The following is a 27,941-nucleotide window of genomic DNA, read 5'->3' on the forward strand; positions in this document are numbered from 1 at the left end:
GTATTTCATAGATCCCTTGGTTTTCCAACTGGATTTTATCCTTGGGGTTTCTGAGGATATTGGCTATTTTTTGGTTGGTGCAAAAGGCTGTTTTGATATTGTGTTTATGGAGGATTTTGCTAATTTTATCTGTAGTGCCCTTGATATAAGGAAGGAGGGCCATGCCATTGTTTTCTTCTGTGTCTTGGTTTTTGGGGGGTGTTTCCTTTTGGATTAGCTTCGTAATCCTGTTTTGCTGGTATCCATTGGCAATTAACACATTTGAGAGATTCTGTAACTCAGTTGTCAAGTGGTCTTTGTCAGCCAGGCGTTTGGTTCTGGAGATGAGAGTCTTGGCTACGGAGTTTATTTGTGCAGGGTGGTGGTGTGATTGTGCATGTAAGTAGCGGTTGGTGTGTGTTTTTTTCTGGTAGATAGTGTGTCCTAGGGAGCCATCAGGTTTTTTGTAGATTAGGACGTCAAGGAAGGGAAGTTGGTTGTTGGCTTCTATTTCCATAGTGAATTGTATTTTGGGGTGTAAGTTGTTGAGATGTGTGAGGAAGCTATCCAGTTTTTCCTTCCCGTGTGGCCAAATTACAAAGGTGTCGTCAACATATCTGAGCCAAAGTTTGGGTTTGTGTTCTGACTTGTCTAAAGCATTGGTTTCAAAGTGTTCCATGTACAGGTTTGCGATGACCGGTGAGAGGGGTGATCCCATAGGTGCTCCTTCTATCTGTTTGTATCTTTGTCCATTGTGGATGAAGTACGTGTTGGTTAGGTTATATATATATAATTTCCCTCTCTCACTCTTCCTCTTTCTCTCTGTAAAATCCTGTTTTCACACCTGGTGCTTGGCTGGCATCTGCTGCAATTAGATTAGAAGTTTCTGGGAAGGTAATCAAAGTGGTGATTATCCTCTTCTGTGTTTCCTTGCTCTTTAAAAAATAAGAAAACCTTCAAAAGGTTAAGACATTGAGACAGAATGTCACCCAATTTCTTTGTTTTACACCCTGTTCCTGAATAGGTACGTCCAAACCCAGCTGGTCCTTGCAGACATGGGGAACCCACTAAGTGCGCCTCCATTTACTTTCACCATGGGGAAATTCTGTGCTCATGCAGAAGCACTCAGCAACAGAAGCAAATAGGAAGCAGAGGACATTATGGGATATTATTTAGTATGCGTAAGAGAACTGTAAAGAAGGGTGAAGCTGCCCGTTTTGGTTTATCTCAGTTTCTCATTTTTCCAGCCTTGAGTTCAGTTCTCCACATTGGTTTTTGATTTATTTATTATTATTATTTTAAAAAGGTCCTCATGAAAATTAACCAGCATTTCGCCTAACATGTGAATTTTGCAAAGCCACCTTCCCTACAATAACTTTGTATGTTAGTTTCATCAATGCATTAATTTTTATGTATGCTATACCCTTGTAGATGCATCTTCGTACACATAACGTGGCTGGAGAACCGCATTGCAAAATCTGGAGAAGTGCTGTATTTCGGTTCTTGTGTTGTTTAGAAAAATGTGAATTGGGTGAGTTCTAATCCTCACAACAACCCTGTGAGGAAGGCTAGGCTTGGGGATACTAACTGGGCTTTTTAAAACAAAAGCCACCCAAGCCAATAATAATAATAATAACAATAATAATAATAATACAGTAATTTATTTATACCCCAGCCACTCTGGGTGGCTTCCAACTGAATATTAAAAACAATACAGCATCAGACATTGAAAACTTCCCTAAACAGGGCCGCCTTCAGTTGTCTTTTAAAAGTAAAAGTAAAATACCTATCACTGCAGATTTCATAAATTAATTTTGCGTTACATGAGGAAATGCTTTATTGTGTCTATCCAAAACCTATTGTCCATTCCTTGGCACCGCCTGTTGAAATTAGTCTCAAAAGAAACATTCTGTTGTAACCAATAGGAGAGGTTGCAGTGCTTGGGATGTGGTGCACAGGACAGTTTCTCAGGTTTTGCAAATGTGCCCAACCATGATCCCTGCTATAGATCACTGTGACTATTCTCCTGCAATGAGACTTAAGCAAGCATTCCTGAGAGATTACCTTGCATCTTGCATCGCAGGGGGTTGGGCTAGATGTGGGGTCCCTTCCCCAGCTCTACAATTCTATGATCTTCCTCACTGCTGTATGGCATACACAGAAATAAAGCGCACACATAGAAAGCACCCTGTGTAGATAGTGTGCTTGGTCCTAAGTGCCTGTAGGATATTATTATTATTATTATTATTATTATTATTATTATTATTATTATTAAATTTTATTTCTACCCTGCCCTCCCTAGCCAAGACCGGGCTCAGGGTGGCTAACATTGGTATAAAAACAATTGACTGAAATACAACTTAAAAACAAGATTAAAATACAACATTAAAATGCAGAAGAAGAAGAAAAAGAAGAGTTTGGATTTGATATCCTGCTTTATCACTACCAGAAGGAGTCTCAAAGCGCCTAACATTCTCCTTTCCCTTCCTCCCCCACAACAAACACTCTGTGAGGTGAGTGGGGCTGAGAGACTTCAGAGAAGTGTGACTGGCCCAAGGTCACCCAGCAGCTGCAGGTGGAGGAGTGGGGAAGCGAACCCGGTTCACCAGATTACGAGTCTACCGCTCTTAACCACTACACCGCACTGGCTCTCTGCAGCCTCATTTCAGTAGGAACTCAAATCAAAAACTTTTGGGGGGATGAAAACGTCAAGTCTTCACCAAGGCCAGCTATCCAGACTGGTCCTACGTCGGCTAGAAAAAAGTCAGGGAAGTCCGCAAATAGGAGTTCCATCACAGAAGGAGAAAGGAAGAGGGGCAGGGGATCAAGTTGATTCCAAGCCAAAGGCCAGGCAGAACAACTCTGTCTTACAAGCCCTGCAGAAAGAAATCAGATCCTGCAGGGCCCTGGTCTCATGAGACAGAGCGTTCCACCAGGCCGGAGCCAGTGTTGAAAAGGCCCTGGATATGAAATAGGACTAGAAAAACTCCCATCTCATAGTGCTGCCATCGGGGTATGTCACTGTAGAAGGCAATCATCATCCAACCCATGTTCTGGATGGGGGGAAAAAGCCAGGGTGGATCTTTGTTTTTTCTTCCACAAGGTGTGCCAGTTCCACCTCTCGTCTTGGGGTAAAGCCAACAGACTGCTCATAACTACTGAACAGGAAGTTAGAAACTGTGTTTAAGATATGCTGTGCTCAGTGAATTCAGACAGAATTAGAATGGCAAACACCAAGCGGGAGAGTGTGAAAAGTTCCGAACTGAAAGCAAAACAGCCTTCATGGAACAAGAACCAGTATTTCCTAAACAGAGTTTAGACACCTGAAATGCATTCACCTGAATTAGCTGGTTGTATATAAGGCATCTGCTTCTAAAATTAATTCATACAGCTGAAACCGACGGAAGAATCACAGCCACGTTCACTTCAAAGTGAAAAGACACAGAAGACATTCTGCAGTGACTCATGCTGGGGCCAAGACCTCACCATGCTTTCGCTCCAGAACCTATCTGCTGTGCCAGAGCTCAGCCCTGGAACATATTAAGCAATAATAAAGTGAATACCTGTCTGCATGTTCAAAGAGCCCTTTCCTTACCAGTGGAGTGAGCAAATTGCCCAAGCACTTCTTATTTTAGAAATCACAGAATTTTAGAGTTGGAAGGAACTCCAAGGATCATCTATTCTAGTCCAGTGCAAAAAATCATACTTCATCCAGGAGCTTAGGATCAATTCTTTTGTACATATATATATATATATATACACACACACACACACACACATACACATTTTTATTATTTTTTTTAACATATCAATTCCAACAGCCATACAACATAACTTCTCATCTTATACAATGTTTTAGACTTCCGTCAACACCTCTGATGCATTACTTAATTTCTATATTACATTTAATTATCTTTAACTTACGGTTCTCCTCATAGTCTTTCTTGCAATATTTCAAATAATTCACCTTACAAAACTTCTTGCAATTCTACTAGCGTAATCTGTTCATCACAACTGCTTTTCAAATAGTTTGTAAATTTTCTCCAGTCTTCTGAGAATCTCTGGTCCCGCAGGTTTTGAATCCATCCTGTCAATTTATCCAACTCTGCATAGTCCATCAATTTCATCCTCCACTCTTCCTTCATCGGTAATGCCTCTTGTTTCAATTTTTGTGCCAATAATATTCTTGCCGCTGTCATTGCATATAAAAACAATTTACAATTCTGTCTGTTTATTTCATCTGGAGATTAGGATCAATTCGACCCCGTCTTTATGGTTATCAATAAAATACATTTAATTGGAATCTAGGAAGCAGTCTATGTCGTTGGTCCATTTAGCTCAGTTGGTACATTACATTTTTCAGATGCTGGAGCGTGTTTGAACATAGATTATTAAAATGCCTGCACTGAATTTTCACATCCAGAAAGATGGAGGAGAAACTGATTCTGTTCACAAATTTCATAAAAAGCTGCTTAATTCACACTCCCCGAACCACTAAGCAAGTCAAGAAGCAGACTGAAACACCGGTATCCTTTGAAATGCACACTTCTCCTAATTTTGTGGTGCAACTCTCCAACCTCTAAGTGTGTGTATTAGTGAAAACAGAGCACAAATGAAATTATAATAGGGACAATGGATTGCAGAAAGTTATATATGGGTTCAGATGTCTCACAAATTGCATATATTAGGGAAAATCCCCCCCACGTATGCATATGGATACTTGTGCAGATTTTTAAAAAGAAAAAATAACAAATTGATGCAGAAATGGGTTCAACTGAAGATCAGAAAAATAAGGAGCTCAAAGAATCCAAAACCAACAGATTCATTCATCTCCATACATACATTTACGCCTGCAATCATGAGATGCACATGAGCCCTATGCACACTTTACTTCTGTGTAGAGGCATGATAGATTCATTCGGGAGCAAGCAGGTCTGCACTCTTAGCCCTTCCTCCAACATCACATCTGTTTCCTTCAGCAACCACACATTGCGCATGGCGATCTGCAAAGCAACTCTACCACACAAGCACATGGCTCTGTGTGAGCCGGACAACTGCACAGCCAGAGCAGTCGCACATGCAAAACAGTCGTGCATGTGGAGCATGTAGGAAGGAGCACATTAAACTCTGCCCCCCTGCCTCGCCATCCCTGTCACCCTCCAACTTGTGGAGGGCGACAATGTTCCTCTCGGCCAGCCTCTTTCTTCACTTCTTCTCCCACAACAGGAAGCTCACGCTCTGCAACTTGTGGCCTTGGCCTATCACTCAATGGCATGAGAGTTGCTGCTCCAAGACAAGAAAACAAAGAAAAATGAGCAGGTCCCTGAGAGGCTCGGCTGCAGCCATCTAATCCGGTAGAACTTCCTGTTTTCTTTTGTAACTGGATGAGGAGAAACAGAGGAACAAATAATCTGAGCTTCTGACTTGCTGTTCTTGGCATTTGGCTTTCCTGACAAACCCAATTCAGTGGTGGTCAGAATACGTTCCCCGTTCCAGCCACAACCGCCGCTAGACCTGGTCAGCATCAGACTTTAATGTATTTTGTTTATTACAAGGAAGCTGTTACAAAGTGTACTATTTGGCTTTGCCCAGCAAAAACACAACTCAGGGACGTCCAAAGTGGCCAGCTTGAAATACTGTTTAAAAACTATACATGCACAGACAAACTAATTCCTGCAAAATGATGAGAAGAGCTGGGACATCATGAGGGGACTGAGATGTACTATTTGGTTCTTTGGTTGCTGTCTGATCCCTCCCCTTGGATTTTGTTGCAATAAAACAATTACCTTTTCTAATTCATCAAATAGTAATTACTTGTGGCACAGGAGACTGGCAGCTTTGTTTATTATAGTGGTACCTTGGGTTAAGTACTTAATTCGTTCCAGAGGTCCATACTTAACCTGAAACTGTTCTTAACCTGAAGCACCACTTTAGCTAATGGGGCCTCCCGCTGCCACCGCAGCACAATTTCTGTTCTCATCCTGAAGCAAAGTTCTGAACCTGAAGCACTATTTCTGGGTTAGCGGAGTCTGTAACCTGAAGCGTATGTAACCCGAGGTACCACTGTATACAGAACACGGGCTGGTGAAGCATTCTGTGCAATCTGCAAGCTTGCAGCTCATCCTATAATAGGTGCCATCTGACCTGTTACTATCTTTTCTTTCTTGGAACCAGAACCATCAAGATCTATGCCATGAAATTCTCTGGCCTTTGTTTCATGGCCATAGAGGTCAGAAATATTTGCAACTGCTGGAGATAAACAACTAAAACCACAAGGATCATCGTAATATTATGACTTTTGGCATTTCTTCCTCTTTTTTCCCTCATGACTGGTCTAACAGGCATTCAAAAGGCTCTGGTGATCAGATAATCTAAAATTATTGCAAATCCCAGAGCAAGGCTTAGCCGGAATCTGCAACGGCAGGAGTTGGATATTTGAGAACCAATTGCATTTGAGAGCCTAAAGAGATTATCAGTAGCTTCTCGACTGAGAGTGCGTCTGACGTAGAGGGGGAGGAGGATGAGCCTGGAACAAGTCATTCTGGGCACAGAGGAAGTAAGGGGAGGAGTTTTCGCAGACTTGCATGCTGGGTGTGGAAAAGGAGGAAGAAAGATTAGAGGGAGCAACTGCGCACAAGGGGAAGGACGCTAATAGAAACGCTGGAGATGTACATTTGAACTTTGTCAAATAAATCAATTGTTTGGAACTGGCTGGGAGCCCGGAGTCTTATCTATGGCCAGCTGGACAGCACTAAGCCTCTGACATCATCTCCCCCCCCCTCCCCACACACACCTCAAGCCATGCTACCATCCTTTAAGTACCATGATGACATTTCTTAATTAATTCCTCCAGGCTTCTTCCAATTTGGACTAAAATAAATAAGGAAATATGGCACACAGCTGAAATGAATTGGCCATATTGTCATTGCATGTAAAATTTGATTATTTGTACAACTGAATGCATAACTGAATTTGACATTTCCATTTGTTTAAAAGCTCCAGAACAAATTCCCTTCACTTTCGTTGGTGCTTTGCAACTTCCTCAGGGCACATCCCAGTCAAAGGTAAGTACTCTGGAGTCCCACTGATTTTACTGGGACAAGCTGAACACATGCTTAAATCTTTCCTGTCGAAATGAACGGGACTTTAAAGTGCTTAACTTTGTACCCATTGATTTGAGCCTGAGAGCTAAGCTGATGCTAAAAGTGCTCAGAACGACATCTACGGGGACCTAAAAACATTCAACTTGGATGTCATATTGCATGACATAACCAAATCCGGCATAAACACTTGATACGGAGAGGCAGGAGAAAAGGGAACAACTCTGCTGAGTTATTAAATAGAGATAATCGAGCCATGAATGCAGAAATAGTATTACCCATGCTTCAGTAAGAATAAGTATAGATTCTGAAATGTTGATTGCGAGCAAGAAATATGCCGCTTCTGCTTTCTATTATTTATTTTTAAAAATAGGGTTTACAAAAAAATAATACAAATATTATTGTCATATATATATATATATATATATATATATATATATATCCAGACTAAAACATTACTCTAAAGGCAAAAAAGAGAAAGGGAAGGAAGGAAGGAAGGAAGGAAGGAAGGAAGGAAGGAAGGGGAAGAGATAGAGAAAAATGAATAGAAAAACATTTAAGAGAGAGAGAGAGAAGAAAAAAGGTTAAACTAAAAAACTTCTGATTCTTCATCTGTCTGCTTTATATAAAAATTATTCACTTTATCCACTCCAGTATAACACCTAATAAAGCCACTTTCTATATTCCATTATCTTCAATCCTCAAATCTAAATGTCATTATTTCCTTTTCTTTTTCACGCAAAAAGTCTGTGAGAGGTTTCCAATCTTTAGCAAATGGTAGCAGTAACTTTTCTCTGATTAAACATGTCCATTTCACCCTTTCAGCTAAGTCCATTCATTTTCTACTTTCTCTAAAGCACTCAATATAGCACTAATCGCTTTAAAAAAGCAATCGCCATAAATCCAAAAATTCAAATTACTGCTCATGTATTTAATATAAAGTTTGCTTCGGGTTTTTATTTTATAACTAGTGTGTTTTATTCTTCCACTCAAATATCATAGGATATTATATATTAGCATGTGTTTATTTTTACAAGATAAGCCTTTCCCCCTGAACCATATGCTACAGGGCAGACTAACACATTGGGCTTGAAATGCAGCGTGAGTCTGAGCACACAGGCAAATGTCTCCGGTTCCCCAGAAGTGTAGCTGAGAACATCAGATCACTGCCTAGGGATGAACTTGTACTTTGCTACCCTGTATCAGCAAAGTCATTTACTGCTGCCTGGCAGCCAGTTCCATCAATGACACAACATCCACAGCTTAATATTGTATGACGCTGTGGTTAAGGACTTCAAAGGAGATGGGATTATTGTCTAATTGGATTTCTGTTCCCAATTAGGAAAAAGGGGGAAGTCGAATCCAAGGCTGACATGGAAAGCTTTAAACATCTGTAACAACTGCTGGATAATTTATGGAGTACCCATCACATAATTTGTAACCTGGAATCAGATGTTTGCCTAGAGGTGCATTGTGTGTCTACTTTTTCTTAAATGTGCATGCATTTGTTTTCTCAAAATAGTTTCCAAACAATCTTTAAGGGGGGGTGGAAACACCCCACAATGCTTCTCTCCATGCCCCAGTTAAAAACCATGCAATTAGAAGGATCAGCAATGGGAGGATTTGCGTTTCAAAACCAATGCCTACTCTCTTCCTGCTTCCAAATGAAAATTAGACATAGCAGCACATGTTTGACTTTAAGGAAGATGAAGGGGGGTAATGACTCCCTCCCCCTTCCCTCCGCAGGTAGGTATCTTGGTTGAGAAGCCGCAGGAAAGCCCGATAGGCTTAAAATTGAAATCAAACCAAGATTTGAAACTAACAAGCAGTTTAAAGTAAGGATTTTGGTGTCGGCCACATGTTGCAAATCAGGGGGATCATGTGAGGCTAATTATTCCAGCCCAAGGGTTTGAATGAATGCTGAAGCATTTCCACATGATAGTCAAAGAGGTGGCTAACCCTGGAAGCGACTGGGGAATGTGTCTGTACTGGGGGCGAGGGGAGAGATCATGTGCCACTATGCATAGGAATACAGGATGCAGATACATCAGCAAGCAGCGTGCATGCATGGACGCAGAAGGAAAAGCAGTAGCAAACGACAAGGCAGTGAGAATTAAACGATGGGCTAATCAAGGGCAGGTTTGTCACCAGGAAGCCTGAGGTAATAGTCTGGGGTGGGGGTGGGGTTTTCCTGCTGCAGCAGCGAATAAAAAGGACTTTCCCTATAAAAGTATGGGCCTTGGTTCACATGCCAAAGGGGTAACTCCACAGTGCATGTAAATCAAATGTAAACAAATACTGCACTCCAACTCTAGATATTATCAGAACGTGGATGAGGGTGGGTGCACCACTCCAGATTTGTGTATGGTTTACTCTTTAGCCTTTTCTTCTTCTTGGGTCATAGTAGTGGTCCATCATTCAAGTCCAATGAGGTCTACTCATAACGCCTAGAGCTTCAAAAGAGGAAGGTATTCCTGCTCTCTGCATTCTCCTGAACAGTAGACAGACAATTTAATGTCATACAATTCATCAAGGCTGTTCTGAAAGAACCTGGAAAGAATCGTAAAGGATCATTGTACCCAGCCCATCCCCAGGGGTAGCTCAAGACATTTTTCTGCCTGAGGCAAAAGACAAGGTGGCTTATCTCCCACGTTTCCCCAAACAAAAGCCAGTGAGACTGACAACTGAATGCTACAACTCCACCATACCTGAATGCAGCAGAATGTAGCACACACAACTTATCAGCCCCAAGCCCCTCAGAATCTGACACGTGAGGCAGCTGCCTCACTCTACCTAATGATAGGACCGGAGTCACCCCATCCATTCCCCATTGCCCAACCCAATCATTTTCCTCTACCCTGATTTTTGACAGGGTTGTTATTCTCAAGAGCAATAGCCCTGGAAGAGGAAAAGGAACAGGTTCTCTCTCCCTCTGCTTTCTCTGTGAGCAGAAACTGTGAATCAGATTTACATAGCATTCATGTTTATCTTAAGGGCTACAGGCCTCATTGTTTAAATACATGATTTTAAAACTGATGTTTACATCCACATATAAGCCATAGCACATATTTGCATTGACCGTTTCTGTACCCTTGGGGCTAAGCTATTGTTTTAATCAACTGCCGTATGAAGCCAACTTTCTTAAGAGTTATTCCCTATTTACCTTGATGTTTAACTGGCTAGGTACATTCTTGAGAAATTCATATAGAGAATGCCAACACTGAGCTAAACCCAGGGTTTTTTTCCCCCCATATTGGGATTGTTTTTGCATTTACAAATAAAAATCTAAGATTTGAAATTCCAAATTCTTATCTTTTCCCCCAAAATGAGATTGTAGTTGAAACAGTGAACTCATCAAGAATGGTGTTCACATTTTTGTTCATAAATTACCTAGATATAGGGAGCCATGTGAACACATATAAACACAGGAAGCTGGCTAAAAATATGAGTTCACCTAATTCAATACTAAAGGCCAAAAGTCTTCTAAGATCTTAGGCATGAGCCCAGTTCTGGTACCAGGCTACCAGCAAGGTACCAGCAAGACTAACTACTTACAGCCCCCACCCTAAATTCTAGCTTCATTTAAAAAACAAAAGTCTCATAGAAATTATAAGATTCTTCAAAATATAAAATAAAAGTAAATTATTATCAGAAATTTATGATATATAACAAAAACTAATCTGTATAAAACTGTACCCCTCTGAAGTCTGCTCCTTGGATGGCTGCTTAGTTAGCCTAATAATATCATTGCCCCTGCATTAATCTTTCCAGTACTCGCTACCTGAGATCCTTCTGGAGGTGTCAGGATTTCACTGGATCAGGATGAATGTCTACTATTTTATTCCTGCTCATTATATCTTGGCTATGAAGAGAATTCTGGACGCTCGCTGAATAAATAGCAAACCTGCCAGTCCAAACTAGCCAAATGTGTTGCTGGACTCTTAACTCTCATCAACCCCACCCATTTGACTAGGTCAATGACTAGGGAAGATGGGAGCTGCAGTCCTCTGGTAGGCCACAGATTTTCCCATCCACTGATATCCCTTGTGGCGCTCATCTCCACTTTCAGGCCGAGGGACCCGGCGTTTGTCCGCAGACACCTTTCAGGGTCATGTGGCCAGCATGACGAAGCCACTTCTGGCACAACCGAACACCGTGACGAGTACCAGAGCGCCAAAAACACCATTTACCTTCCTGCCGCAGCAGTACCTATTTAACTACTTGCGCTGATATGCTTTTGTGCTACTAGGTTGGCAGGAGCTGGGACAAAACGACAGGACAGCATTTTTGAAATACTGACCTTACAATCAGCAAGCTCAAGAGGTTTGGTGGTTAGAACACAGCTCCACCTGCACCCCACTGGGTGAGAAGTGTCATATGATGGAGAGAAGGGGATATTTTTAAATACAGTGGTACCTCGGGATAAGTACTTAATTCGTTCCGGAGGTCCGTTCTTAACCTGAAACTATTCTTAACCTGAAGCACCACTTTAGCTAATGGGGCCTCCTGCTGCTGCCGCGCCACCAGAGCCCGATTTCTGTTCTTAAACTGAAGCACTATTTCTGGGTTAGCGGAGTCTGTAACCTGAAGCGTATGTAACCTGAGGTACCACTGTAAAAACCTTTGACTGAATGAGTCAATAGAGAATACACTGTTGAGAAGAATCAAACAATAACTGAAGACTCGTCCACACTTCTGCGTGTCCCATGCCTAGCTAGCATGGGTCTAAGCTGTTTCCAGCTTGTTCCACCAGTTTCTCAGGGAAATCTCAACCTTAGCACTAAATTGGAGCAAATGTTAATCTGCAGAATACCCAACAAACATTTGCTCTGAGTCAGTGCCAAAGAGTGGCTCTTCCTGCGGGGGGAAGCAGCACTCCAAGTGGAAATCTGAATGAGCCCTCAGCTGATTTCAATCAAATGTTCTTGTGAGTATTTGTAGAGCTTGTGGACATACCAAGAGGGAGAGGCAAAACCGTAACAAAGAATAGATTGGATAGTGGTGAAAATGAAGCAAAGTGTGATCAGGGGAATGTAGGATGTTGTTTGTTTGTTTGTTTAACCCTTAACATAATTTATGAATCAATGCCTTAGGAGTAAGACTGTATACCAAGCTTTCCCAAAGGGAGTGTTAGCGACAAATTCATTCCACCAGCATTGCTCTGGCACTCAAAATGCCTGGCAAGGGAGAGACTGTGAGCCACATCCTTCCAACAAGGCTACAGATCGGATTATGCTGGCATAATTTCCCCTCCTTGGCATAACTCCTGAAACCTCTTCAGGGATCTCCTGTTGCGGTGACAAACACATGCACACGCCCTGGTACAGTCTGGGACTGCAAAGCTCCATCTGCTTGTTAGATCAATTTTGGTTAGCTTCAATTTGCATGTGCAACACTCTGGAGTGCCTGCCCCCGACTGCCGATGTCACAGGGTGTCTGGCACGGTGTGGGGCAACCACATGTTTATGGCATGGGTTATGATGATTAGCTGCAACAAGTGAGGGAGTCCCAACGTTTTCCATCCACAGTACTGAAGCCTGCTCAGTGGCAGCTATTTATAGTCGCCACAAGTAACTCCTATTTCAGCTGAATGACGGACCAGCTCCTCAGCACTGTAAGTATATTTAAATAGCAAAGAAGACACTGGTGTTACGATGGCCAATTCCAGACATTAAAAGCAGCAACAACAAAATAAGTCCCCCTTATAAATGTTGCTTAAATGTGGTGGGATTTGAAGAACTTAATTTTAAGGCAACTGCATTCTTCTGGTTTCTTATGTCTGCTGTTTTCTGAGCCTTTTTTGGATTCTCCGAAGTCACACTTTGGAAAACTTCTCTACCACCCAATGCAGAGAGAGGGGGCTTTAGACTTTTGTACTCTTGCAAAAGATAAAGTTGAAACGTTCATTGGTCACAGCAAATTTCTCCATCTGAGGCTTTAGAAAATTCCAACGTTTGAAGTCAGATGATGAGTCAAGTCAAATGGCAAAGAGCTCATGATTAAAACCTGCTGGTGTGAACTGCTAGGATTTTTAACTTCAAGCCCCGTTGAAATGGATGGGATTTGCAGTTGTGCTGATCTGAACACAGACCACACATCTTAACAAGGCGCACACAATAAACTTTTCCTTGTGGGTTGTGCCATTATAATAATAAAGGTGTCAGTGTTTGCGGGGAGTGTATGGTTCCATTCTGCTGCCCGATTTGGGTCTTGGCTGCTTGTCTCACAAAACGGAATTTGGGAATATTGTGCTGTAACATAACTGTCAACCTTCCCTTATTTGGCGGGAAAGTCCCTTATCCCGGCGCTGTATCCCACTGCTGTCCCTGATTGATGATGTCCCTTAAATTCCCCGGGTTTCAAAGGAAGCAGCTCCTCTCCCTCCCTCCCTGCCGGCCAGGGAGGAGGGAGGCTCCAACTGTGTTGCTTCGCTGCATTGCTCACCCAATAAGGAGTCTAAAAACGACTGGGTGGGTGGAGCTCGCATGCCTTGTGCCAATCAAATAGGCTGCATTGCCTGGGGATTCGCCTTTGCTCAGCGCTTCCCAGCAGAGAGGTGATGGTGGTTTTCCTTGCTACATCCCCTTTGCCAGGTTGCTGCGCTGTGGGAACCACAGATTGAGGCTTTGTTTGGCTGCTGGCTGGGCTTTCTGCCTTTGACTCGGAGGAGCTCAGAAGTTGAACATACCTGTGCTCTGAAAATCCCTTATTTTGGCTGCTGATCCCTTATTTTCGAGGCTGCTGGTCCCTTATTTTCAAATCTGTAAGTTGACAACTATGTGCTGTAATGCTCTATGATCCATGCCCAGTTTTGTGCAAAGCGGGCAGGGGTTGGCAGGGAGAAGAATCAAGAGTAAAGGCCCAACTAGAACTGGTGGGGTAGGTTTGGCAATGACCAAATAGGATTGCATCACAATGCGCATCATACTGAAGGTGGTCTTCTTTAAAGGGGCAGACACACTTGTTCTTTTTATAACATTTTATTAATTTTCCAACAGAAATAAAACAACAATACAAAAACAAAACAAAACAAAATAAATTGACTTCCCTCTAGTCCCTTCCTTGGGTCAATTATTTGTCAACATACCACATGTCCATTGTTAAATTAAAAAACCCTTTTGAATTACCTCTTATCCATTCATAATAAAATTACAAGTACTTTTAAAACCCTGCTAATGTATTAACCTGTGTCCAATTGTTCTGTATATATGCAATAAACATCTTCCATTCTACCTTTAATTTGTTGTCGTCTCTTCATCTTAAGTCCAAGGGGCAGACAGATTTCTAAGCAGTGGAAATGTTTCGCTCTGCTTGAGATCCACAACAGCCCCCATCTCCTGAAAAATTACCAAAATGAGGAACCCATTCCATAGGGGTAAAATGATATTTTAATGGTGGCATTGTTTCTGGACTGTACCACCTCAGAGCACAGGTAACACAGGGGCAGGGTTTGTATGTTTGGGTATTTCCCATATATATGTAACAATAATTCACATTAGTATGAGCATTATTGGGATTATGGTCACTGGCTTGGTAAATGCAACTTGAAGCCCCCATTAAAGTTCTTAAATGAAGCTAAATATTTATGGTGGTCTTTCCTCTCTGCTAGTACAAATGAGTTTTTATTGGAGGTAGGAAGGAATCCTTAGCAACAATATAATGAATAATGGCAATCTGGTGGAGAGGTAGCACAAAAGCGCTTAATACTGTGAATTATTTTAAATAGCATTTTTATTAGATTTTTCTCTGTGCTATTGCCTCCAATTTAAATCATCCTCGGAGAAACGCGGGGAGGGGAAAGGTGATGAAAGGACCCGTGGAGCATTCTCCGCTCGGCTACAAACAGCACACTTGTGCCCTGTGGTCAATTTTTGCATTTTGGCTAGACATCTCGTGCCCGGGCCTGTTGCAGCTTAGCCTGTTCAGAGAAGTTGGAATCCCCAGTTCTTCCACAGAAAGAATCTTTTCCACAAGAGAAGCATATCTGGGATGAAAACAGGTTTACCCACTTGTGTGAGTAGGACACAAAGCGTTTCCATCCGTGCAAATGATTAGACACAAAAGATGGAACCTCCTCCACTGACATAGCTTTCGTTTTTATTTCGTTTGCTATTCTCTGGAATTAAAAGGCTTATCTAGTCCTCCCGAGGGGGGAACCCATGTAAGTAACATGTAGGGCATATATTCTGTCAACCGTGCAGTTTATTCAATTCACAGATTATGACACATCCTGGCCATTAACACATACACTGGTACATCGGGTTACAGACGCTTCAGGTTACAGACTCCGCTGACTCAGAAATAGAACCTCGGGTTAAGAACTTTACCTCAGGATGAGAACAGAAATCGTGCGACAGCAGCGGGAAGCCCCATTAGCTAAAGTGGTACCTCAGGTTAAGAACAGTTTCAGGTTAAGAACGGACCTCCAGAATGAATTAAGTTCTTAACCCGAGGTACCACTGTATCTGAATCATTCTGAAGACCACTGGCTTTATAGAAACACAAACCATTTGAAAAATACGTTTTACTGAGTTCCACACTTACTAAGTTTTGGGAGAAATAGGCTTGCCATATGTCTGGAAAATTCCTGACTTGTCCTGGTTTTCGGGTGTAAAAATGGGGGGGGGCGTTATTTGCGAATTGGCAAAATGTCAGGGAAAGCCCAGATGTATGACAGCGGAAACAGCTCAAAAAGCTTAAAATCTGGGTTAGGTTTCCCCAAAAAAGCTCAACAATCTGGGTAGGGGAACTTTGCGGGTGTCAGGAATTGTACTTTTTGAAATATGACAATCCTTGGGAGAAAGTGCTGGAATATAAAAGCAAGCCCAGACCCTCCAAGTGCCCCTATTTTCCAGGGATGTCCCTGATTTAGAGACACCATCCCAGTTTCATCAGAGAAATGTTGGAGGGTATGGAGTTATCCAGTCTCCAAGCCATCTGAAGGCAATCCCTGTATAGGGAATTTTTTTCTTAATGGTTAATGTTTTATTATGTTTTCATATATGTTGGAAGCTGCCCAGAGTGGCTGGGGCTGGGATATATATGGAATGGGATATCTATATTTTCATCGGGGAAAATGTTGGAGGGTATGCAAGGCACTATGGCAAAAAATAAGATTTTCAGTGGTGATTATGCCCTTTGTATGGGAAATGGCAGCAAGACAGTGAAAATGGATTCTACGTGACCTAATGGTGGCCAGGATACAGTACTGATGAACTGGATGAATAGAGATACGGTTTCCCTTAATCAATGGCTTAGCAACATGACAACATTGGCAACATATGAACAGACATCTTATAGACACAGACTTTCTTTGGATAAATACAATGATATTTGGAATGAGTTTACACGGAATATATTAGGTTATTGACAATTAAGTTTAGGTTTAGTCAGGGCTAGAGAACTTTTTCTAAGTCATTCTTTAACCTCAGAGCTTGGAAGTGTATGGGATGAAGATGGCTTTTCCTTATCCCTTACTCATATTGACTTTCATTCCACCTTGGTCTGCTAACACAGTACAAAACATGGCTGCATCAAGGAAGAAGGTGGAAGAACGGGGAGGGGGGGTGTCTGTTTATAAAGACAGCAGCTGCCAAGTCCCTCTGGTGCTGGATTCAACTTTTCTTTAAAATGTCATTTTCTGCACCCCGTTCATGAAGGGAGTGCTGAATTTCCATGGAACTCCTGCAGCACTACTGAAAAACATCTGCAGCCACGAAGGAGGCAAGAAACACCCTCCTTTTCCTGCATTTCTCCTAAACTCCATCTCCTGCTGCCATTGTGTCAGCATCAATAATGAAAGACAAAACTGGACGGCCCCATTTCTCGCAGTGTTTCCTTGACCTAATGATGAAATGTCTTTTTACCTTGTAGATAAGCATATGAAAGACATCCTCTCCTGATGGTGAACTTTAACATTTGTTCTCCTTTTGGGGAGGGTGAGTGTTTGTGATTGTATTGAAAGACATGTTTTAACAATTGTGTTATTTCTTCTTTTTCAGCTACACACACACACATCGCCCATCGCTTATTCAGTGAGTTACTAATATCCTGATTGGAACCAGACTTGCTAGAATTATGAGTCAAAATTGGAACGGCAACTGCTGTGCAGAGGATGTAAAGGGAATAAAATGAATGGTGCATTAACCTCCAACCACTGAATATTAATCAGCATTTCACAAAAAAGAAAATACAGAAGCTGCCACACTAAATATTTTTAGCGCTTATTGACAGTCTTGATTTCCTCCATCGCACTCTCACTCTCGCTCTCTGTCTCCCTCTCAGTTGTTTTGGCTTCCAATCTAAATTCTAAAGAAAGTACATGTGAAAACTTACTTTTTTATTGGGAAGGCAATTTATCCATTTCTTAAAAATACTGCACAGTCTTAGGGAGTTGTGTCGTGCAAATGCTTTGTACCAATCAAAACTCCATATCCCTCAACCAGAGACGTTCCAAGCCCCAAGGTAAACAGAAATCCAAACTGGAATATGGAAAAGCCCTCGGAAATAAATGAATGCACATAGTCACTTGTTCAAAAATAAACTTCCCAGGTACTTAAAAGTTTTTTAAAAAAAAATGTGCTCCACATTTTGCAAAAATTAATTAAATGTAGTTATGACACACTTAGTTTTTGAATGCGGATCTCTTGAAAACATCTGGAAGAAGCATAGATGGCTAAAAAAACACCTGATCAGCAACATATTCTCGATTTATTGGATTTTCACCCAACTCCCACCACCAAATAATGGCTGTTTCACCAAAACTAGAAGACTGATATTCTTTCTTCCACCATATATACTCTTCTGGAACAACACTTAGAACAACATATGCTGGAACAACCTGCTTTCCATCTCTGGTCTAAGCAACTATGCAAAAGCCACTGGCCACTCATAAGCAGAATATGAAAGGGATTTATTTCCCCTGCTGCATGTTCACACTGTCCAATATTCAGATCTAGCAGGAAATGGAGGTTTCATTTAGCTCAGGAATAGGCAAACTCGGTCCTCCAGATGTTTTGGGACTACAACTCCCATCATCCCTGACCACTGGTCCTGTTAGCTAGGGATGATGGGAGTTGTAGTCCCAAAACATCTGGTGGGCTGAGTTTGCCTATGCCTGATTTAGCTGGATGCATAATAGCTTTCAAAGCTTTTTTAAAAAAGCAATCTAGAAGAACATATGGCTGATTTCAGATTTCCAGTAACAAAGGAAAGGCAAGTAGGGCACAGTATCTTGTGTATATTTCTCTCCAGAAATAGGTGTTTTATGGCATTTCCACTAAATGCGGATTAAATCTTACTCTGGGTACTATGCACTTCCAATCTCTATCAATAGCATATGCACTGCCTTGTGAAAGTCCTGTTCCACCTTGGGTGATGAACCGCTGAGTCAGCTCTCAAAGTTCCTCTGATTCATAGAAAGCTCTGTCTTCATTTTACCCACTTCCACAAACAGGAAAATTGCATATATTTTTTTCTGATCACAGAAGAGGAGTCACAATCTTATGCTGCCGGCTGCCACGTTGCATTGCTTGTGTGAATAGACCATTTGCAACTCTCATTACTGGTCAAGATACTAAAGGTAAAAAGGTAAAGGACCCCTGGACAGTTAAGTCCAGTCAAACGCGACTATGGGATTGCAGCGCTCATCTCGCTTTCAGGACGAGGGAGCCAGCGTTTGTCCACAGACAGCTTTCCGGGTCATGTTGCCAGCATGACTAAACTGCTTCTGGAACAACGGGACACCATGACGGAAACCAGAGCCCACAGAAACGCAGTTTACCTTCCCACTGCAGTGGTATCCATTTATCTACTTGCACTGGTGTGCTTTTGAACTGCTAGGTTGGCAGGAGTTGGGAGGGAGCAACAGGAGCTCACTCCGTTGTGGGGATTTGAACCGCTGACCTTCTAATTGGCAAGCCCAAGAGGCTCAGTGCTTTAGACCACAGCACCACCCGCATCCCTGGTCAAGAAACTAGTGAACTGCTTGAGAACGGCATGTGAGAACAAATGTAAAGCAAACAGCAAGGAAGGTAGGTTCGAACTTTTATTTAACTTTTATTGAACCACACCAATGGTGACCAATTTTTAAACTGCTATATTAAGAGGGGGTCAAATTCTTCATTTAACAGTACTTCAAGACCGCTGTTGTTTGGGGGTGGGATTTCATCACGTAACAGCAAATTCAAGCTGCACAATTATATTTGATCGGGAGCTGTTACGCAACATACCTGCTTTCCCAAAAGACCGGACTTTTGCAATAAGGAAAGTGATAGGAAAATGCACTGCAATGTGTGCAACACTTTCCTGTTGCAACACCTTCTCACCTCCCTGCAAACAAATCAGGATGGATGTGCAATTCACAGACTGTCTTGAAGCAATGAAAGAATACAAAAGGGACTATGGGATGTATGTTCTTGCAGCAGTATTTGATAATTTCAGAGATCATTTTCTGCCATATGTTATTCCTTTTGTATTCGTACTATCAATAAGTGCCTTTTAATTCTGAACAAAAAATGTATATTTTTGATACTTTGAGATTACATCAAAACCTGAAGTCTCTGAAACATAAACCCCACTGGAGACCCCCACTAATGTAGTATAGTAAAGAGCATGCTTTCCTGACAGCGCAGTCCTGTGTATGTCTACTCGGGAGTAACTCCCATTGAGGTAGTGTGCAGAGGACTGCAATTTGAGGCCCTCCTTCCTAAATTTCCATTATTGAATTTTGTAAGTGAGAATAACAGCCTAATGAAAGAGGTTTGAAGTTGACCAGGTCTTGGTATTCTATTTGCATGAAAGAAAAACAATACAATACAAAATCCCGCAGTGAAACTGTTGCTCAAAGAATTTCAGAAACATCCTTCATTTCAAAAACACACTTTGAAAATAGTCATATTTACAAAATTGGCAATATTCAGATAGCCTTTTTTCTACCCATAACGTTTTGGCACTGAGAGAGACCGGTGTTCTAAACCATAAAATTAGACGTCTGGACATCTAAGGATTTTTGTCGTCACAGCAACAATCCCCTCCCTTGCCAGCACAACTGTCATTCTCCCCAGTGTGCCAGAATTCATTTGTTTTCATTCATTCCTTATCAAGTTACTTGAATTTGAGTCAATGCTCAAAACGTATTTAGAGAAGAAAAAAGTGGTAGGTTTTCAGGAAATAGCAAGTTCTTTTTAACCGAGATAGAAATCATTTGGCAAGAGATGACAAAATACTTTTAGTTTTCTTTCGGTAGTTAAAAAAACAAGAAAGAAAGAAAGAAAGAAAGAAAGAAAGAAAGAAAGAAAGAAAGAAAGAAAGAAAGAAAGAAAACTGGAGAAGATAGGAACAGAGGAGCAGAACTTTTCAAAGAAGAAAGGGGAGAAATCCTTTGCAAATATGACATTATTTGCAACTGATATTTAATAAAGACAGATCTGAGAGTCTGTTTTATAGATTCTGGCTGTTGTTTTGTACAAAGCCAGCTACTATGCATACAGAAAGCTAGTGTGTCAGAAAGAAGGCTACCCTTCTTCTTGACATGCTCTCTTGCTATGTACATGTTGTTTTCCAGTGGAGGGCACCCGCACAAACAATTCTTCACCTGTAGTCATGTGGCAGAGTCTTGCAAAAGCTGCACACATGGTTTTATTATGTCAGTGAGTTTGCAAAACACACACTTGCCAAACAACACTTATTTATTGCAGATCAGCCATATGATGCAGTCAATTACCATTTCAGGTCAATTATCGGATAGAAACAGCCATAGTGTCTTTATCTGAAAAACCTGGGTGTGTAACCTGGTAACTGTGGCACCTTGGAAGGTGCATTTTGGAAGCAAGTCTACAAGCTGATCTCAGGGCCCTACAACATCTGGCCTAACTTTTGTTTGGATTTTGCCATTTTGAGCAAGTCTCATCTGTGATTTCCTTACACCACTTACTGTCTATTTTTACTGTGCGTGTATTTTGTCATAGCTTGGACATTTTGTATTCAAAATGATAAACATGAGCATGTATATTGGTTGCCATCCTGTCTCAGTGGCAAGAAGATTATACTACCTGGAGAGAGCCAGTGTGATATAAAAGTTAGAGTGTAAGACTATGACCTGAGAGACCAGGGTTCGAATCATGAATGGCCTTGGGCCAACACCATCTCTCAGCCTAACCTAACTCACAGGGTGCTGTGAGGATAAAATGGGGGGGGCTGCTTGGAGGAAAAGGTAAAATATAATTGTAACAAATAATCATAATAAGATAAATAACTGATACAGTAACTATGCAATGAATTCAAATAACTGTGCTAACTTATGGCAGATTCATACAACTATGGGGTAGAGATGTGCAGGAACTTCCAAGTTTCCTGGGTATTTTCCAGCTGTAGTTTCCCATGGGACCTTAATTTGTTCCAAGGCTCACCAGAGGGTAACCACTGCTCCTGTTTTCAGTCCGCCTCTGAACAAGTTTAGTCTTTTACTATTGACAAAGTGTATTCCCACATCTTTGGGATTAAACGACCATTTTACACCTCCGAGGACGTTGCTTCCAGAGCGGTATTCACCTCACCTAGCACCTTTTCCCTGGTAAGTCCTGCTTTTCAACCACAATGCCAGAACTTTGCCCCAGCTAAATACAAATATATATATAGAAACCAGAGTGTATGTCAGACACTGCAACCCCAAATACAACCACCCTTTCAAAGGTTTTATTAAGCTATCTATCTGCAGATCACTTTCCATTCATCAAATAATGTGCAGCCTAACAAAATTAACTCCCCGAAGGCTTAAATTTAACTCTCGAAATGCTATACTTGCAGATCTTCAGATTTCATCCCTCCATCTCCTGCTATGGTAACTGAAAAGTGACAGCTTGCATTCTTAATTTCTTTTTTAATTGGTGTGTTTGTGTGTTTGTTTTTAACAGAAAGCAATGTTTTTTTCATCCATTATACCCTGGATGCTGTCCAACATTTAACAGAAACAAACTGCACCCTCATATACACAATAATCCTTAGGTGTGAGGTGACTGAAGTTTTCGTTCTGACCATTTTTGAATAAGAAACATATGTTTAAAATAAAAATTTGCCTGTGTGGGGGGCTGCTGTTTGTATAAACCTAGTAGGCTGCTTCACTTAAGCATCCATGGTTAATGGGAGAGGCACACTTGTGCAGAGTTCCAGACAGTGGTACCTCGGTATACGAACTTAGTCCGTTCCGGAAGTCCATTCTTAAACCAAAGCCATTCTTATATGGAGGTGCACTTTCCCTAACAAAGCCTCCCACCGCCGGTGCCCTTCCACCGTTCAGATTCTGTTCTTAGACTGAGGTAAAGTTCACTAACCGGAACACTACTTCTGGTTTTGCGGAGTTCGTATACCAAATAGTTCATAAACAGGGCTGTTCTTAAACCGAGGTACCACTGTAGTGCTATATATCACTTAGCTATGGGCCTGGCTAGAATTATAAACATAACTTGTTCACATCTCTCTCTCTCTCTGTGAATACTGAATAAATTACATGGTAAGAACACTTCTTGTTTATCTGCTTTTTGGCTGCCACCAGGGGGGAATCAGATTCCCTGAAGCCCGAAGTGGGGGGGTGCACATACCATCTGAATGGCAATGCCCATCAACTTTGTAGGGGTCCAGACCCCTCATATATATTATGTCTAGGAGTTGGATCCTATGAATGGGATATACATGCCATCCCTGTGTGCGCACATAAGAGCGCACAAGGAGTTCTGAACTTCAGGCAACATTGCTTCTTTCAGGTTAAAAATGAAAAACAAACAACATTGCTCTTGACTAAAATAAAATTTAAAAAGTCCGACAAATTAAAGAGAGATTAAAAGGCAACGGGTCTTCAACACCTAGCACAAAGATTCTCATGATTTACCACTCAAGGAAAGTCTAAGGAGCATCTGACTGGCTTTTTCACCTGGAAATAGGAGGTTGTATAATATATTTGTGGCATTATAGAACGTATTAAGAGAGAAGGCTGTTTGTTGGGTGACTGGAAGTTAGAGACAGCCTCAGTAATAATTGCAATGTCGAGTGGGCTACACCAGTCAGTTAACTAGTCTGTGACTTCAGCACTGGATATTTGTTAAGTGCATTAAAAAAAAAAAAAAATAGGAGGGGGGAGGATGGAAAACTCAGTAATATGGTTTTAGGGTTCTAGTACACAGCTAATGAACTAATTCTGTGGCATGGATGAATAGACCCTGCTTTACAAAGAACAATATCCTACGTCCTGCACCATTTACAGTATTCTTAACTCTTCCCTATTTTTATAGCTGGTATTGGGAGACTGGATAGAGGGGTGTGGGGTTGGAATCTATTTTTTATTAGGGGAAAAAGATCTGAGTGTATTAGGCACAGTGCCAGTAGCCTTAGAAACTTAAGATTTTTCCATCTCCATTACAACTTGAAGTAAAACCTTCATATAAAATTGAAATGAAAGGGCACATTATTATCCCATTTTGTAACGTTTGCCTGGAAGTCAAACTTGGGAATACATCCTTTAATTATTATTTTTTTCCCTCTTTGCAAAACATTCTGATACACTGAGCACTATAGACATTTTTTTCTCTTGCCTTTAGCTGCTCCTGTAACTGATATTACCAAACCACAGTTAATTATTTTCTATGGCCTACGTGAAGATTTCTCCCTAAAAGTGCATGATCTAGGATATACAGCAGAGCTTTCAGCATGTCAACACCTCAAGAATGGAGGCCTAGAACAACACCAACACTGACATTTCTCTCTACAAGCCTGACATCCATTTGTTTTTCTTACCTAACTCATGACACTGCTTACCTAGCTCAGTGCTCCTCCCATCAGCTCTCCACGTCGCCTTCGGTCATGTGCCCTCCCTGGCTATTCCCAAAATATTTCCAAATTCAAGATCAGATTTAAGGACCAGAATGGGACAGCAAGCAGTCTGGTATATTATGCATGCAACTAAAAAATTTATTGGGAACTTCTTCCTAAAATGCCCCCACTCCAGGAAAAAACACCTTTAAAACTCCTTACACTTAGGCAAGAAAACTCAATTTTTAGTGGCAAGAACATGTCTTTGGATAAGAGAGGAGAGGGGGAAAGAGGGGTTCCTTCAAAAAATGTGAGTTATTGTGCCAAAATGTAGGCTTTCTGTATGCTGCAGTGTTAGAATTCAGTTTGAATCCATCACCGTGGGTGAAATTTAACTAATAGCTTCACAAGTGCAAAGATTTGCAATAACTAAATTGGATTTTCTTGTCTCTCTTCCCATACCCCATGCCATCCTCAAATCTGCTCCAGAGGATTGGGGTGAACCCAGAACAGATTTCGGGGGCACACAGGGAGAGGGAGGGAAGAGGGAGAATTTTCCACATGGATGGAGCATTCTCCTTAGCACTACGTTGAATACAACCCAATGTTTGAAAACATTGTTTTGGATTTTTGCCCCTGCAGTAGTCTTAACTACATCTAAGAAATGCATTGGTACCAATATGATGTATTTATAAAACCACTCTGTTGTATTGCTGTTTTCAATTGCTTTCTGTAAAACTCTGAGCAAGTCACCTGGTTTTCCTTATTTCTCTATTTAGAAGAAGAGGTCCTATTTACCTGACATCCACAGATGGAAAAATGAATTAGTGTTAGATTGAATGTATGAATATTCCTCTGCAGAACAAATAATCTGCTGCCTGTCTGTTCTTTGAGCTAACTTCTCATTCTAGCAAAAAGAGAGGGAAAGAGATCAAAAGCCAGATGATCAGAATTTCAAAGAGCAAGATCTCATCAGCGGATGGTGTGCACCCCCTTTTATTTAAAGTATCTACAGCCAACGTTTCCTTATAAAAAGCTCAAAGGTGCAAGTTGTTTTGTAAGTTGCTTTATAAAAAGTTCAACAAAAACAAAACACAGTTTACTAACTTACTGTATTGGTTACCCAACAACCCACAGCAGCAAATTACAAACAATAAATTCCAACCACCTATGACAAAAAAAATGCTTCTTTAAAAACACTATTGTTGCCACAAAGTCATTGTATCCCTAGGGACTTACAAAATTCATCACCATGGATGAGCTTTATCAGAAGAACAGGAAAAGTGTGCTCCTGTTATTCTTTCTTGATCTCACAACAGCTTTTGATGCTATTGACCATGGGATCCTTCTGAGGCAATTTAGGGCTTATTCACTGTTTGCCTTGCTCTTCCCAGCCAGAGGTTCACGCTTTAACACTCCATGTCTGAGCATTTGTGGTGGGTATTACCCCAATCTTTTCCTGCAAAAGCCCACTCTTTACAGCTGAATCGGATCAAACATCATTTCAGGTTTTCTGTGGGTTGCTGTTTGCTCTGATAGAGCTTTAAGGAGCAAGGAAAGCTCTGGAGAGAGAGAAAGGTGTGTGTGCTTGGACATTGAGCTTTAAATCACAGCCCAGGGTAGATACATAGCCCATGGTACCCCAATTATTAGAAAATTCTGGAAGCTGAAACATCTTCCCTAAAAGAAGTGTCTAAATTTTACCTCAGTACTTACAGATACTGCAAGGGGTGGGTGGCACTGTGGTCTAAACCACAGAGCCTAGGGCTCACCAAGTACAGTGGTTTGAAGTACAGTGGTTTGAATCCCTGCAATGGAGTGAGCTGCCATTGTTTGGTCCCAGCTCCTGCCCACCTAGCAATTTGAAAGCACACCAGTGCAAGTAGATAAATAGGTACCACTGTGGCGGGAAGGTAAACAGGGTTTACTGGTTCACCAGAAGCGGCTTGGTCATGCTGGCCACATGACCCAGAAGCTGTCTGCAGACAAACGCCAGCTCCCTCAGCCAGTAAAGCAAGATAAGCACCACAACCCCAGATCGTCCATGACTGGACCTAACGGTTACCTTTACTTACAGATAAGTGGGCAGAAAGCTGGAAGTAGCTACACACCACTGTGATTACAACCATTTCCTTGTTTTGTTAGATAAACAAGCTATATTTAACCAGGTGATGCTATCAGGAATGCTCATTAAAATTTGTAGCTCCAGGGTTTGTTTCACCTCTTTTTGTTGTTGCTGCAAATTTCACATTTATTTTTAACAGTAAAGGGAAAGGCGTATTTCAGCTATGTCAATAGACTGAAACGAAAGCCCTGTTCCTGTTGGATTTGATTTCCCTTCTGCCCTGTTACAGGTAAAGTTACAGATTTCTAATATCATACATTTCAGGGGAAGAAGGAGAAAAAATTGCAGGGGTCTCATTCTCTCTCTCTCTCTCTCTTGATACATCCTTCCTTCCGCCCCTCTCAATCAATTAGTAGGCAAAGACTTCCGAAAAGCTTTTTCCTTCCTAACCTTTCACAGGCTTTTGCAGTAATGACCCTGGAGAGATCAACCTGGACCTTTGAATGGGGTTTGTTACCCTCCCAGGGCACAGTAAGGTGACCTTCCCTGATTCCCCCTCTTCCTTTTCTACCTCCTCCTGCAGTTCTTACATTCTCAGGAAGGAGGGAGAAAGGGAGAGCTAATGTTCTCTAGATCCCACTAGATAATGTTTCCTCTCTGGTGTCGTTTGAAACTGAGGATACGTGCAGAGAGAGCCCAGGCTCATTGCTTTAATAAATAACAGCTAGTGTACCTGAAGTCATGATGAGGAAGCACTTTCTGTTTCTAATTTCCATCCTCTGTATTGCTAACCTAGATCTGCTCTCCGTGATGCTTCTGAATCCTGAGCTCATACTTTGGAGTTGCACAGCTGCTCAATAATTTTTAGCACTTTCAATTTAGTCTTCTTTTCCTTTTCTTTTCTTTTCACCTTTCTTAAGGTAAAGGTACCCCTGCCCGTAGGGGCCAGTCTTGCCAGACTCTGGGGTTGTGCGCCCATCTCACTCAAGAGGCCAGGGGCCAGCGCTGTCCGGAGACACTTCCGGGTCACGTGGCCAGCGTGACATCGCTGCTCTGGCGAGCCAGAGCTGCACACGGAAACGCCGTTTACCTTCCCGCTAGAAAGCGGTCCCTATTTATCTACTTGCACCCGAGGGTGCTTTCGAACTGCTAGGTTGGCAGGCGCTGGGACCGAGCAACGGGAGCGCACCCCGCCGTGGGGATTCGAACCGCCAACCTTTCGATCGGCAAGCCCTAGGTGCTGAGGCTTTTACCCACAGCGCCACCCGCGTCCCAACCTTTCTTATAGAACTCCAATAGATACAGATGCTGAAATTTTGTGATACTGGTGTACTTTTCCAGTATTGTGCTGGAAATGGGGCTGTTATGGCTTGGATTGGTTTTTTAAAAAACTCAGATCTTTCATACGGTTATTCAGATATTCAAGTTTATTAACGTATTAAAATGGAATAAGTCTGTTGTGGACAGGAGCCGAATGAGCTCATATCACTGGTGCTCTACACTTAAAAGGAAACAGCTTTCGCATTATCTAGACCAGTGATTAAATTGCAATTGCAGAATCACTGCTTCCAGACCACACTTCAAACCAGAGTGAATAGGAAACAAGGGAGGTGAGTAAGAGGAAAGTGAAGTGAACAGAGACCAAAGGTGCCAACTTGAACAAAACTTTGGGAGACTCAGGTAAGCTCCACCCCACATGATTGATCACAAGACATGGTGCAAGCACACTCTTTGAATGGCAATGCCCATTAACTTGCGGGAAGCAGCCCCTAGGAGATGATTCCTGTAGCAGAGACTGTATTTTCCTATAACCTCAAAGAATCTGATGACCTTAAGCACCCATTAAACTAATGCTGTCTACATTTAAAATGACCACGTATATTGTTCAGAAACTTCCACAGCTACAGAATGCAACTGCTTGCCCTTGGACAGAAAGAGAAAGATGAGAACATATGCACTTGCAACCAGTTAATTCCAGGGCCCAAATACAATGGGTC

The sequence above is a fragment of the Podarcis gaigeae genome (genome assembly GCF_964106915.1).
Source record: "Podarcis gaigeae genome assembly, chromosome: 2".
NCBI lineage: Eukaryota > Metazoa > Chordata > Lepidosauria > Squamata > Lacertidae > Podarcis > Podarcis gaigeae.